This window comes from Schistocerca cancellata, chromosome 6, assembly GCF_023864275.1.
Source record: "Schistocerca cancellata isolate TAMUIC-IGC-003103 chromosome 6, iqSchCanc2.1, whole genome shotgun sequence".
NCBI classification, from domain to species: Eukaryota; Metazoa; Arthropoda; class Insecta; order Orthoptera; family Acrididae; genus Schistocerca; species Schistocerca cancellata.
The window spans coordinates 219823864-219839447 of record NC_064631.1 but is presented as its reverse complement, the minus strand read 5'-3'; positions in this window follow the sequence as shown (position 1 = coordinate 219839447).

Sequence of the window (15584 nt, the reverse complement as noted above, 5' to 3'; positions counted from 1 at the left end):
GAGGGGCAGACAGGAGAAAAATAGAAACATACAAGGGCCTCGCCGGGAGGAAATGCGGGGATTTGATTTCAAACATTTCCTTACGGTGAGAAAGTTTGAGATATTTCGAAATTCGCAATATCGAATTTGCGAATTTCGCATGGCTCGAGCAATTTGAGTTCTGTCTTCCCCCCCGACTGGGCAAGTTCACATAAGATAGAATATATGTGTGGCTATTTGGAAGGCGAACCGGCGATTCGCATGAGGTCGGCAGCGCGTCACTGCAACTCCACTCGGGAGTTTCGACAAGCCTTTCTGTCCGCCTATTGGTCGGAAGCGGCACAAGATAGGGTCAAGCATGGCATAATTATGCTGCAAAATTTGAACTAGTCTGGTTTCGGCAGCCCAGCACGCCTATTCGACCACATGCTGCAGGAAAATCAATTTCTATACGACCCATACGGGCCTGCGGAACAAATTAGGATATGCATCACCAAATTGCCGATGCACTTGCGCCACGTCACTCTTGCGGGACGATGCAAAGAGGACGTGGAAACGTTTAAGACACTTCTCCAAGAGTTGGAATATAATACAGGAGAATGCCCGCCTTATCAGGCACAAAGTTATTATGGGGCACAGCAGTGCGACCGCAGTCGTGGCCGTAGTACTAATCAACGGCGTGACTGGTCGTCACGACGCGGACGGAACAGTAATCGGGACCGGCCGTATAGAAACTGGGGTAACAGTCGCGAACACAGGTGGAACAACGGAAATGATCGTGGACGTGGACAAGATCGTGAACGCAACAGGTACGGCAACCAGAATCGATACTACGATGAACACGGTGGGAATAGGACTGTAGGCGGAGCCCCACATGATGTTGAAATTCGGCCGGCTAACCCTAGACATAAACCAGCAAATGGAAATGGACAAAACCGGCAATGACAAATGATCAGCGCAGAAGGCGCCCAATCGGAAATAATGTGTGGCATGGCAAATGAGTACATAGGGTGTATAGAGAGGAGAATGAATAGATTAGTTTACATTTGTGACATATGTATTTTGAATAACATGTTGGTAAAAATAATGATAAAGACGTTTCTATGTGATTGATTGAAGTGATGTTTATGGTTTTTTTGTGTAAATTGAAAATAGTCACTCCTGAGAGAAGCAAGATCTGTGTTGAATTAATGCAAAACTCAGGGGAATATCCGATCTGTGGGTATTATGGGTCTGGCAAACCCAGGTCCCCAGCTGTTAGTAGCCGTGTTTCCGATTTTCTGCTTTCAGTGCTACTATCTATCTATTACTATTCTATATCTGTCAATATAAATGAGGATCTCTTACTATAGTATGCGTGCTGTATGAATATTTTAAGATAGGGGAACTCTGAGAAAGGAATGAGTAAGTTTAGAATCTTGAAAACAGGATGCAATAATACGATTGTTTAACCATTGGCTTCCCAATATGCGATGATATGTTAATATTGATGATATATGTCTTTTTTGTTCTTTATAGCTGAGTATGTAAAGTGCTGTCTGTGGATTTCGTCAGTATATTGATTCCCTTCAAGGTGAAAGAAGAATTGTGGTTTGTGTAATTTACGTGGCCCTGAAATATTATTGTGGTAGTCAAATACGAGCAGTTTTTCAGCAAATGGAGAATGGAACAGAAATATGGATCCTTTCTGTACTCTTGATTGATGTTGAGCCAGACCCTGAAAAATTATTCTGCGTTAATACTTGTCCTAGAAAAGCGACGTTTATGTGTTTTGCTGATTCTGTGAGCATTACAACTTACTGTTTCGCTGGTGCGGGATGCACTGCAGCCTATATGATTTGTACTGAGGAAATTTCCCTCTTGAAGGTAGAGGAAGATTAAATAATTTTGATTATGGGACCGAAGGAAAGCTTGGTTTAAGGTAATAAGGATGAAGCAAAACATTTGTCATTTAAACTACAGGAGGAATCGGATCTTTTGTGTCTGTTGTAAGTTCAATATGTTAAGATGATACTGTTTTACAGAATAGAGGTGACCACAATTTTGCCATTCATGAGAAAAGAATCCAGAATGACCACCACAGGCGAAATAACTGATTTGGAAGCGAAAGGTAACTTAAAGAAGGAACGAAATGGGTAAGAAAATGTAATCTAACCTGTAGGATAAAAAAAAATTACCCTTCTCAGAGTCATCTGCGTGATTAATTCTTGTGATAACGTAATTTTAGATGAAATTGTCTTACTGTTTTATGTATAAACATATGAGTATGATTAATATATAATTGCGAGTCTCTTATCAGGTGTGTGAACTGGTATAAATTGTTTGATTTGCAAATAACCATTGTTCTTTCTACTATGTATGTTTAAGAAACGTTTCTCCATGTTTATCATGTGACAAGACGTATGCCGCGAGCGTCAAGAAGAGGACGAATTAGAACAATGTTGTAGTGGTATAAACACGGTGTTGAAGTGGCATTGAATTAGCTTTTTGGCTTAACTAGTAATGGATTGAAGTAGAATTTTGAGTAATACATGTTTATGGTTAGTTAGTTTGTAGTATAGACAACAGGTGTGCATGTGTGTGTGTGTGTGTGTGTGTAAATAACATGTGAACGCTATGCTGCCCTGACCTATACTTGCACAAGGCATAATCCTATTCATTTTAGTGAATTAATTAGTAGCATTTGATTTATTAAAATGCAAGTGAACCACATTAGTGATGTGGATTTAGGTATTATATTGTCAGTTCATTTAATTTTTATTTTTGTACTGTCAAGTCATTTCACTTTTATTTTTTATATTGTCAAGTCATTTAACTTTTATTTTCATATTGTCGATTCATCTAACTTTTTTATTTAAAAAAGAAATTAAGTCTCACTTTTGTTCTTAAAAATTGTGAAAGACAATACTAAGTGGTATTATGTATGACATTTTGTAATCACATAACTATGATGAACAATTTCTGTGAATGCAGTTGAGAACGTCAAAGCGAACCGGCTAAACTCTCACGAGACAGAGGGAGCAGCGAGGAGGAGGGCTAGTTGTAAACTGGCGGGTTTCCCAGCAGGACACACTGTCAACCGGGCCACTTCGGGAGCGCGGTCACAACAAAAGAAGGGTACGGGACAAACACTTTCCCTTGCGCCCGTAGCTAATGGCCGGCCGCACCAGTGCGATCCTTCGTGGAGGCGATGACCTGAGATGGCCGAGCAGTCCACCGCGCGGAAATCCATCTGCTGGCAACGCACCACATGCACGCGACCGTGACGAGACGGCCGCGGTGAAACGACAGAAGACAGGGGATAAAGGGGCGTGGAGCCTTTTGACACGTACTGTCCAGAGAAATTGGCAGACTTCAACGACGCCTATCAGCGTTTCCTGACGGATGCCTACTGTCAAGCGACAGTAAATCATGGTTCGATGTTCTCTGGTCGCTGAGGGTGGCACAAAGAAGAGCCATTAAGTGTCATCCTTGCCCAGGAATATCAAAATTGAGGATAACTTAAGAATGTAACAACACAAGGGGCGTGGAGCCTTTTGACACATACTGTCCAGAGAAACTGGCAGACTTCAACGACGCCTATCAACATTTCCTGGCGGATGCCCACTGTCAAGTGACAGTAAATCATAGTTCGATGTTCGCTGGTAGCTATGGGTGGCACAAAGAAGAGCCATTAAGTGTCATCCTTGCCCAAGATTATCAACCTGGCGTGTCAAACGAGGATACCACACGAATTTTACAACACAAGAATGGAACCAAATCGAGATGGCTCTCTCTGGCTCTGAGCACTATGGGACTCAACATCTTAGGTCATAAGTCCCGTAGAACTTAGAACTACTTAAACCTAACTAACCTAAGGACATCACACACACCCATGCCCGAGGCAGGATTCGAACCTGCGACCGTAGCAGTCCCGCGGTTCCGGACTGCAGCGCCAGAACCGCTAGACCACCGCGGCCGGCAAATCGAGATGCACGTGACATGGGCCACCAAGAGAAACTTCATGAGAGGGCAGAGACGGTGGGATTGCACGCAACAGATGGACAAAAAAATCCCTACTGACAGCTGCGGCGACGAACCCCCAACCTCTCCTTAAATTGTGCCTCAGAACAGTGGAACTACTGAGTGTGTCAGTGAACAGTGATTATACGGTTCTTAGTCCAATACATATACGTGTGTTTCTGTCAGAGAAACTTTGACTCGTGTGTTTTGCAGGGGTTCGATTTATTGGTGTTTATTAGACTGACTCTTGTATTTTGCAGGTGTTCTATTTATTGTTTTTTTAGACTTTGACTCTTGTATTTTGCAGGTGTTTTATTTATTGGTGTTTTTTTTAGATGTTGACTATTGTACTTTCAGAGCTGTTTTATTGATCAATGTTTGTTCTTGTGGGATGTATTAGATTTGTGATATTTTGTTTCGTAAATTCATTCAAGTGGCATTGCTTCGTTTATCAGTCAGATAGCTATTCAGTCTCACTGGACTGTGATCGATTAGCCTTTGCATGGGGCATATTTATTGTGAGAAACCCCTTGAGGGTAACAATCACATAATTAATTGTAGTTTCAGTATAATGACACAGTGATCATTGTTTGCTAACTAACTGAAATATAGTAGAGTGATTAAATTAGTGCCACAAAATTATTTTAAGTCTACAAATTATTGGTTTTATAAGATATAGAATTTTTTTGTGATAACGACTTTGTAAAACATGTTTTTTTTCTTCTATCATTTTTTTTTTTTTTGCTTTTTCGGATTGTGCATTGTAATGTTCTGCTTTATAATACTGATTTTATTTTCATGTTCTTTTTAATTGCTGTGCCACCTTTGCTATTTTCATAAATTTTACTTGTTAATAAACAGTCATAAATTTTCCTGTGATCAGTTGGCTCTCGCAATGAGCAAATACTGGTGAACTCCATAAGGGTAACAACCAGAAATTGTTTTCATATTAATGACACAGGAACCATTGTTTTTACTTGCTGACCGAATTAGGTCTACACTATCTTTTAAATAGGTGTCACAGATTTTTTTTTTCTTTGAAATTGGTAGATTCTAAAGATGCGTTGAAATTATTGTGTTTTAGCAAGTAGCTGGTGACCTTTTGCCTTTTCTTTACATTTTTGGTTTAAGTAGGGTGTGAGAAGCCTGCTTGGGAATGTCCTAGCATGGCCAGAAAATTCCCTGCACAGTCTTTTCCCGGAGCGTTGGGGTTATGAAAGGTCTCTGTTGGATTCCTTTCATGTTAATTTCTTAAAACTGTTGTCATTTACGGCATAAATTCCTCTTCTAAATTTACTGTGGCGTTTCTGACTATCTGGGACGAGACTGAGTAGTGGAACGTGTTACTTTTACACATAAACAAGAACGATCTGTCACACTACTACACTTTAAAACACAGTTTATATGTAATTTATGTCACACAGTCTGATACGGAACCTACATCCGCTTTCTTTTATATACTGTATATGTGTCTTCCCTTCTGTGTGAGAAGATGAATGAGCAAATGTATTTCTAGTTGCATGCTTGAGGGTAGCAGACAAGCCTGTCTGCTAGAGAACAGTAGGACCAACGTCGGAACAGGTAGCTACGCTTTCTAAAAGCAGAGAGGTTTCTATTCTTAGTACGGTCCTGTCCGTCCCTTGTCATGTTGGTATAGGAAGCTGCCCCTCTGGCCACTTCCGTTTGTATTTGTGAGCCACCCTCAGGAAGGGATCACGGCAGTCTGTCCATGGCGAGCGTCTGAAGTGGTAAGATCTCCGGCTAAGCGCGTGTCTGCTAAGTCTGTAGGACAATGGATTTATTAAGTTCAGCCTAACTGAAAATTTAATCAGGTTTATCTCTAAAATATCTAATGTTATCTTAAATTGCAGCGCAGTGTAATTCGAGTGTGGAGTTCAGAATATATTCTGGTAGTTGCTTTGTCACTACTTTATGAGTAAAGTGGAACCATGTGTTGATCAGTAACTCTAACTAGCATCATCAATCTTCAATGCGAATGTGCGTGAGATTATAACGTCTCGTCTTGACAATATTTTTCAATATAGTGTGGTGTGGTGTGGTGGTGTGTTGGGGCTTATGGGCGCTCAACATCGAGGTCATCAGCGCCCTGACACACATTAAAAGGAACGAATGTTCAACCCACGTGGGGTGTACTTTGTGAGACCAGTACCACGTGCTCATACAATGGTTTGACCCATCAGGTTAATAGTAAGACGATGGTAACCAGTTTGAGGTTTTTCTTATGTAAATTGCTTTTCGATCTAATTTATTTTAATTATCAAAATTATTGTGGAGTTATACTCTTTGTGTAAACCAAGTTGACCACGTGAAGCAGGTGGTGTAATCATCAAAGTAGCCTTCAGCTACTCTTTTTGGGAAGACTTCACAGGGAGTTAGTATGCATTTAGTATACCAGTGTGTGATAATTTCATGACGGACAGGATTGCGCTACGAACGTAACTTCTTTGGGTGAAAACTGAATCGGTTGGTTGTGGTTAATTTCCTCTTGCATATGTTTCAACGTTCTTCGTGTGTTATTTTATGAATGCAGTGTTGTATGCAGTCTCCCAATCTTGGCTGCATATTTGATGTGTTCCGCAAGATTACAAACTCACATTTTCACAGTCCTAAATAAGGCACCAGCTTAGTTATGACTCACGTTTAATATGCTGAAATTTCAATGATCAATGTTAAAATAAATTTCGAAATATAAACTGATTTATTTCTTGTTATTTAAATTCTCTTTTATATATATATATATATATTTTAATTCCGATTTTGGCCGTCTAGGGACCGCGTTAAACAACTATTTTTCAATGTACATTTCTCCTATTGCGCTCCTCCTCTTTTCTCTTCTGCCAATATGTCTTCATCCTCTCTCTGCGCTGCTCCCTTCGGTCTTCTGTCCACACCGTTCCTCCAGTTCTTCTCTTCTTCACTTCAAATCCTTCAAAATGTTGAAATTTGTCTCTCATTAAGTCTCTGTTGGTTATATCATCTTCTCCTATATCCATCTCCTCTAAGTCTGCTTTGACTTCTTTGAACCAGGTAATTTGGGTTCTGGGGCTCTTGTCAAAAAACATGAATATTCTCTTTGTCAGCCTTTCATCATTCATTCTTTTCACATGAGCGTAAAAGCTTACTCTTCTCTTCCTCATAGTATCTCCCACTTTCGCAATTTTGTCATACACTTCTCTATTACTTCGAAGCGTCCAAGTCCCATTCTCAAACCTCGGCCCAAGTACTCTTCTAATGATTTTTCGCTCCTTTTTTGCTATAGCTTCCATTTCCTTGTTAGTGTTCATTGCTAAACATTCAGATGCATACAGACACTCTGGCTTAGTCACAGTGTTGTAGTGCCTTATTTTTGCGTTAATTGATACTGACTTCTTGTTGTACACATTCTTTGTTAGCTGGAATGCCATTTCCATTTTTCTTGTTCTTGTTTTATTTCCTTCTTTATCTGAAGCATTGGGCTGGATGATTTCCCCTAAATATTTGAAATTAGAAACCTTCTTTATCTGACCATACTTTGTAATCATATTGTTCGGTGCCTCTTTTACATTGGTTAGGTACTCTGTCTTTTCAAAGGAGATTTTCAGTCCTGCTTTTTCTGCTGTTTCATTCAGAATATTGATCTGTTTGACTGCTTCTTCCAAACTTTTTGCCAGAATCGCTAAGTCATCAGCAAAAGCGAGGCAATCTACTTCTAATCCATCCCTTATTCTTCCTAATCTGATTTTTTGTAATCCTTCTTCAGTCGTTTTCTTCCTCCACTCTCTAATAACTTTTTCTAACACACAGTTGAATAGGGTAGGTGACAACCCATCTCCTTGTCTTAGTCCTGTTCTGATTTTGAATGGTCTGGATACCTCGCCACGGAACTTTACTTTTGCATAGGTATCCGTAAGTGTTTCTTTGACGATTGCGACTGTTTTCTTGTCTGCTCCAAACTCCCTAAGGATGTTAACCAAGGTTGTTCTGTCAACGGAGTCGTACGCCTTCTTGAAGTCAACAAACGTGATAAAAATGTCTTTTACTCTTAATCGTCTATATTTAATAATTAACTTCAAGTTTAAAATTTGCTCCACACAAGATCTTCCCTTCCTAAAGCCTGCTTGGTATTCACCAATTTCTTGATCAAGTTGTTTCTCCAATCTGTTTTGTAGGGCCTTAGATAGAATTTTATACGTTACCGGAAGTAAAGATATCCCTCTGTAGTTATTTGCATCGGTTTTATCCCCTTTCTTGAAGATGGGGTGGATTAATGCAGTTTTCCATTCTTCCGGTATACGTTCCATTCTCCAAATCCCATTGATTATTCCCAGTAGTTTTTCTTGAGTTGTATTATCCACACTTTTCCACATTTCTGCAATTATCATGTTCTCCCCTGGTGCTTTATTGTTCTTAAGGTTTTTAATGATTTCTCTGATTTCTATGAGGCATGGGGGTTCAGAATTATTGTTTACTGTGTTTGGGGTGTTGGCTGGTAATTTTTCAATAGGTTCCTGACAGTTGAGGAGTTGTTCAAAATATTTTGCTAATATTTTACAATTTTCTTCATTATTCATTGCCAGTTTTCCACTGGTATCTTTAAAACACAGATTTGGTGCTACATATTTTTGTAGTTTCTGTCTGAATGTGCTGTAAAAGGATCTGTTATTGTTTCTCTTAAAATCTTTATCCATTTGTATAAGTTGGTTCTTTTCAAATAGTCTTTTTACTGATCTAATGAGTTTTGCTGTAGAAGATCTTTGCTGTTTGAACTCCAGGTGGTCCTTATCATTTTTGGTTGAGTGCCATTTCATCCATGCCTTCATCCTTTGTTCTATTGCTTCCTCACATATCTCATCCCACCATTCGTGTTTCTTTCTCTTTTTCATTTTTGCTACTTCTTGAGCAGATATTATCATTCCTTCTTTTATATCTTCCCATTTATCCGAACATATAACTATGTTTTGACAGAATTCTTCTCTTTTCTCTTTCAAGATGTTCGCGTGTATCTTTTGAGTTTTCCTGTTTTGTATTTGTTTCTTTCTTTGTGGTATGAAATTTAATTTGATTGTCGATAAGTAGTGGTCAGTTGCAATGTTTGCCCCTTTCCGAACTCTCACATTCATTATTTCTTTTTGATTATAGTGTGTGATGGCTATGTGATCTATCTGGAACTCAATGTTCCTCATTATTTTATTGGAACGAATCACACAGTTAACAATGCCAGTCGTCGATCTTTGGCGTTAATGGGCTGTGGCAGCAGACGCGTGACGCGAGTGACTTTCGCCTGCAACTCGTCTCCTGGACTCGTGACCACATCATTCAGACACTTGACGACTGAAAAACCGTGACCTGGTCAGTTGATTCCCGATTTCAAATGCTGGGAGCTGGTGGTATGGTTCGAGCGTAGCACAGGCCCCACGAAGAGTTGGACCCAAGTTGTCAACAAGGCACTGTGCAAGCTGGCGGTGGCTCCGTAACGGTGTGGGCTTGTTTATATGGAATGGGCTGGATCCTCTGGATACTGGGCTGCTTGGAGACCATTTGCAGTCATTCACGGGAGTCATGCTCCCAAACAACGATGGAATTTTTATGGATGACAAAGCGCCATGTCACTAGGCCACAATTTTTCGCGATTGGTTTGAAGAACGTTCTAGACAGTTCGAGTGAAAGGTTTGGCCACCTAGATCGCATCGAACATTTGTGGGGCATAATCTAGAGGTCATTTTGTGCACAAAATCCTGCACTGGCAACATCGTCACACTTGTGGACGGCTATATAGGCAGCATGCCTCAGTCTTTCTGCATTCCAACGACTTGTCGAGTCCATGCCCCGTCGAGAAACCGCACTACTCCGGGCAAAAGGAGGTCCGACACGATATCAGGAGGTAACCCATGACTTTTGTCACCTCACTGTACAAGTCAGTGCAACACCCTAAGCGTATGTGGGACGGCTGATATTTTTGTAAATCTGCTATTTACTCATACTGAAGCTTCTAAGAGGTCTAGCTTGGCTGATTAAGAGTTATTGTTATCTTGTGCAGCAATAATGAAATTACTCGTACAAGCAAATGATTATCTATGTTTACGTTACACAATATTTTAGAGATGGATGATGCAAACTATGCAGGATTTGCGCTGACAGTCCACCTTAGTCGTTAGGAGAAGGGCACAACGATGAGGTAATGACAAGAGTAGGAATTGGGTTCGGCCCGGCTGGGAAGAAGGGGGTGAAGGCACGGACATGTAATCCCTGTTAATGAAGGGGTTGAAGCCCGAAGATCCCCATAAAATTAGAAATTTCATCATAATGGATGTGCCATGTCGATCGTACATGACGGGCGTCGCGCAGGTGACACAGTGAGGAAGGACGCTGTCTCACATTAGTGCGACCGCAAAGACGCAAAACGGCTTTTACAGTCGACGCTGGTCGCAGCCGGTGCAACTGTTCTGACTCTTGTCGCTATTCTCTCACCACTGTCTTTCCTGGCACCCTGAAATAGTAAAAAAGATGCAGTCAAATCAAATACGTGCGGTACTTTCGCCAGTTAAGGTGAAACGCACACATATCGAAAGTAAAACTATAGACAGATTTACGTAAAACATATAATCTCAGAATTAAACAGTTGTAGTTTCACATTGTTACGGTACATCGTATCTACAGGTTCATAAAGACACATCTCCATGCCGTATAACTCAACAAGGACGCTTACACTTTCATTATTTTATTTCTTTTCTACAACAAGAAGATATCATTAGATATACAGCTTTCTCACCGACAATACAAAGAAGAGAATTTTCTTTTGTTTTATTACCGTAATTATAAAAAATTACTCACTGAAAAACATGGAGCGTATCTCTCACAGTAACCAAACTAGTCTTCACGAGCTTACGTATTTCTCGAAACTTCCTGCAGATTAAAACTGTGTGCCGGACCGAGACTCCAACTCGGGACCTTTCCCTTCGCGGGCAAGTGCTCTACCATCTGAGCTACCCAAGCACGACTTACGCTCCCTCCTCACAGCTTTGCTTCTGTCAGTACCTCGTGTCCTACCTTCAAAACTTTACAGAAGCTCTCCTCTCCGCTAAGCCATGTCTCCGCAATATCCTTTTTTTCAGCAGTGCTAGTCCTGCAAGGTTCGCAGGAGAGCTTCTGCACAGTGAAAATCTCATTCTGGTTAAGTATTTCTCGTCTGCACATGCGCGGATCCTTGGCAGAATAGATCGGTTCCTAATCCCCCCCCCCGGTGGATAAACCGTCTATTGAAATGGCAGCTTCATCCTTTCTGGCGCTAGGTGACACGTTATCTACAACTGACTTGTACACGTTATGGATATCGTGTTATACCGGCTTAAACCTGCAATACCAGAAAGTATAGCAGTGCGCATACAGTACGACAGCAAAAAAACTTGATAAAATTTTCAAGCGTTTTGGGCGTGTACAGAGTGCGGCATTTCACACTCAGACCTGACACCTCTGCCAACAACAAGGCTCTAACCGGGCTGGGCATCTGTAAAACTGAGCTTGGATGCCCGATACGGATACGTCATTCCAAGCTGCTTCAACTCAGTACGAGAGTTCATCAGACATAGTGGCTGGGAAGTGATGGAGTCTCTTGGCAACCCACGATCAGATATTTCCAGTGTGTAACAGATCTACTGAACGTTCTGGCCAGAGCAACAGCGCATCATCCTCTGTACTGAGTTAGGTCAGAGCTGCTCGGTCAACTTTCAGTCTTGACCTTATCCTGCTGAAGCTTGCAGTCACGGTGACCTCGAAGATACGGCGCAACTATTGACCGTAACAAGTCAAAAATATGATTGCTTCACTCCAAATTACGTTTTATGCGAATCAGAGTTGATACCGTTAAGTTCCCAGTAGCACCCCAGATCATCTGTCAAGGTGCTGCTGCATAACTTGATGCAGGTGGACTCGTATTCTTCAGGTACACTTTGCGAATGTTCTTTCCACACATTTTGCGTCTTCAACTGAAGGGTCACTTATGCAGAACATGTTTCGATGTATCAACAAGCGAAGATGAAGACTGCAAGAGTAGAGAAGGCTGTCAGACGACGTCAGCCAATAGTCCACTGACTAGGACCCCACCGCGACAGGAGCGGTCTCTACAAGAAGAGAACATAAGCGCCACTCCTGCCAGCCTCGGCCCCACAGTATTAGGACAGTACCAGACCAGGGCTCGAAGACCAGCACAGCATTATCATAGTACTAGCCGGGCCATAGAAAAGAGGACTACGATAGCCATTATTAGTGATCCACAAAGTATGTGTCAAACTTGCATGAACATTGTATATGGGGTGTTTGGGGAGGAAAGGTCAAACAGTGATAAACAGTGATAGTATAAAACTTCCTGGCAGATCAAAACTGTGTGCCAGACCGAGACTCGAACTCGGGACCTTTGCCTTTCGCGGACAAGTGCTCTACCATCTGAGCTACCTAAGCATGACTCGCGCCCCCTCCACACAGCTTTACTTCCACCAGTACCTCGTCTCCTACTTTCCGAACTTCACAGAAGCTTGCAGAACTAGCTCTCCTGGAACATAGGATATTGCGGGGTCATGGCTTAGCCACAGCCAGGGGGATGTTTCCAGAAATTCTCACTCTGCAGCGGAGTGTGCGCTGATGTCTTCGCAATATCCTTTCTCCCAGGAGTGCTAGTTCTGCAAGGTTCGCAGGAGAGTTTCTGTGAAGTTTGGAAAGTATGAGACGAGGTACTGACAGAAGTAAAGCTGTGAGGAGGGAGCGTGAGTCGTGCTTGGGTAGCTCAGATAGTAGAGCACTTGCCCGCGAAAGGCAAAGGTCCTGAGTTCGAGTCTCGGTCCTGCACACAGTTTTGATCTGCCAGGAAGTTTCATATCAGCGCAGACTCCGCGGCCTAGTGAAAATCTCATTCTAGTGATAGTATAAGTAATTCCGAACAAAAAATGTTATATGAACATTCGTCCGCCAATGCTTCGTTAGGGAGGTATGGGTATTGAAAGGAACTTTAATTCTGCAAAACTGATATGCAAAACGTGAACGTATATGCAATACAACTGGACCGTATCGTGATTTTCTTGAAATCAATGTTACAGAGAAGTAAATTTATGTTACACATTTTTACATAATGTTTATTTATTTTGAATTTAGCACATAATGCATTACAACATGCATGTTACATGTATTCAGTTGAAAAAGACGTGCTACGTCTTTTACAAACTGCTTAAACACTATTGTGCAGACGTTGTACAGTTCACAGAACAGGTTCGAATATCCCACAATGAACGTCAATGTCCTTTTGCGCTCTAGCGATAACATGTTGTGTTGCTTGTTCAGTTGCCTGTGGTTAGTTCCTAATCAATTCAGCAGCGTCCATGATGCGACGAAGCAGTTCATCTCGTGTTTTTACCTTCACTTTGTGCACCTCTGATTTCACCCAATCCCATAAATAGAAATCTAAAGCCGTAAGGTCAGGTGATCTTGAAGCCAGTTAATAGCACCACCACTGACAATCCAGCGATTAGGGTAGCTGCGGTTGAGATGGTCCCCCACACGTAAGGTAACATGTAGAGGGGCACCGCCATGTTGAAAGTACATTCCAGTTCGCTTGGTTAAAGGAATGTCTTCCAACAGTTCAACAAATGAATTTTCCAAGAAATGCAGATACCTCTCTCCAGTCAATTGCTGATTGATAATAAATGGACCTATCAAAAGGTTACCGATCATGCCGCACCAAACATTTACTGGAACTTCGCTCAACAGTTGCGATACTTTCTTCCTGTTCTTACAAAGTTTGTTGATGTACACGCTCGGACGAAAAAATGTCTACTTGGTAGAGAGCCTGTTGCACGAAAAGCGATAAACACTTAGGTAAACACACTGCTATCAGATAATCATCTAGTCGGAAAGGGCCTGTGGTATTCTTCTCTTGCAGCGGTAGCACTACCGTCGCAGAAGCCATAAACATACACCATATCTGCGTATTTCTCATTACTGTAGACGTGTGCCATTGTTAGCAATGCTTGTATGAACACAGTTAACACCATACACTACACAGCTAACCGATCCGCACTGTTTAAAATATTGGTTTTTCCTCCCCAAACAGCGTGTAAAGCAAAAGACTCTGACTTATTTGCATGTCGCCCATCGCTTGCGACACCGTTGTAAATTCAAATTTAAGTATTGTCAGTCTTCTTTATGGTAATAAAATCTATTAATGTGATTTGCTTGAATTGTATACCATTCCGAGAACGCAGCATCCTTTAGGCGCCATATAACAGGACACCATAGAACCTATCACTGGTATATCTCACCTTGAATGCAATAATGATAGCTATAAATAGTTAATACCATGCCAGTACTTTTTCTTTTGTTTCCAAGAGTACTATTACTGAATAATAACTGCAATAAAATTATTAAATACAGGCATTTCTGCAGTCTGTATTCTCGATTGATAGCCAGTCGCAGACCAAAAAAAACAAAGTAGTTCCTTATAAGGTTGTGCCTTGGTCAGCCAGTGGAAAAAGAGGTACGTATCGTTTACAGTGGATAATGACGATTCCATAGTTGTCGGTTAGTTGAGTTTACCCCATGTTGCACAACGTTGCAGTTGTCATATACCGCATCATTTCTCTGGAATAACTGTCTGCCAAGAAACCAATACCATGTTTCAGATTTGGCATGTCTCATTATAAGGCAGACTAACCAAGCATGTTGCATTAAGCCTGTATGACGATGTCGAATGCAATCTGACCGCGTCTGTTCTCCTCAGAGCGTCCGAACACTGATACGTCCCTCGTGATGCTACTTGCAGAACCGGGATACATCTGAACAGACGACGTGATGCCACTCCTGTGTCCACTGGTCTCGCTGAGAAATCTGCCGCCGTGTCGGTGAAGGTCCACCAATCGTAGTATGTGATTCCTCTTATGTCGCCGTACGGTCCGTGTGAATGCACGTCTCATTGCAAGCAAGTCAGTTTGCTGGCTGTACAATGACACACAGCTAAGCGGGCAATACATTTGATTTGTTTAGTCAGTAGAGATTCGGTAACAGCAGAAACGGTTGCACAGGAGAGCTCACTAACTCCGAGTATGGAGTCACCATAGTAACAAATCCATCAAGGACATTTTCGCCCTGCTAAAGCTCCCCAGTCGACTGTGAAGTGCAAATGCGAAGGAATAATTGCAGGTAAACGAAGACCAATCAGACCTAATATACTGACAAACAGGGACGCTCTAACATTGCAGAAGATGGTTGTAAAAAAGCGCGTCAAATCGGCGCAAGCAATAACTCGTGGGATATCTAGCAAAATGACTGTGCATAGAGGGTTAAAATGAATGGTGTGCAACGGTCGAGCAGCTTCCAATAAGCCACACATTTCTGTAGTGAACGCTGAGCCGCGCTCGAATGGGAGTAAAGCGCGACGCCACAGTAAAGTGGATGTCTGGAAACAAGTGATTTGGAGCGACGTATCACGCAGTACCCTGTGGCCCTGATGGAAAGATTTGCATTTGGAAAATGCATGGAGAACATTCCGTGCCCCCATGTGTGGTGCCAATAGTGAAATCTGAAGGAGATGGTGTTATGGAAGGTATTTTTCTTGGTTAGGA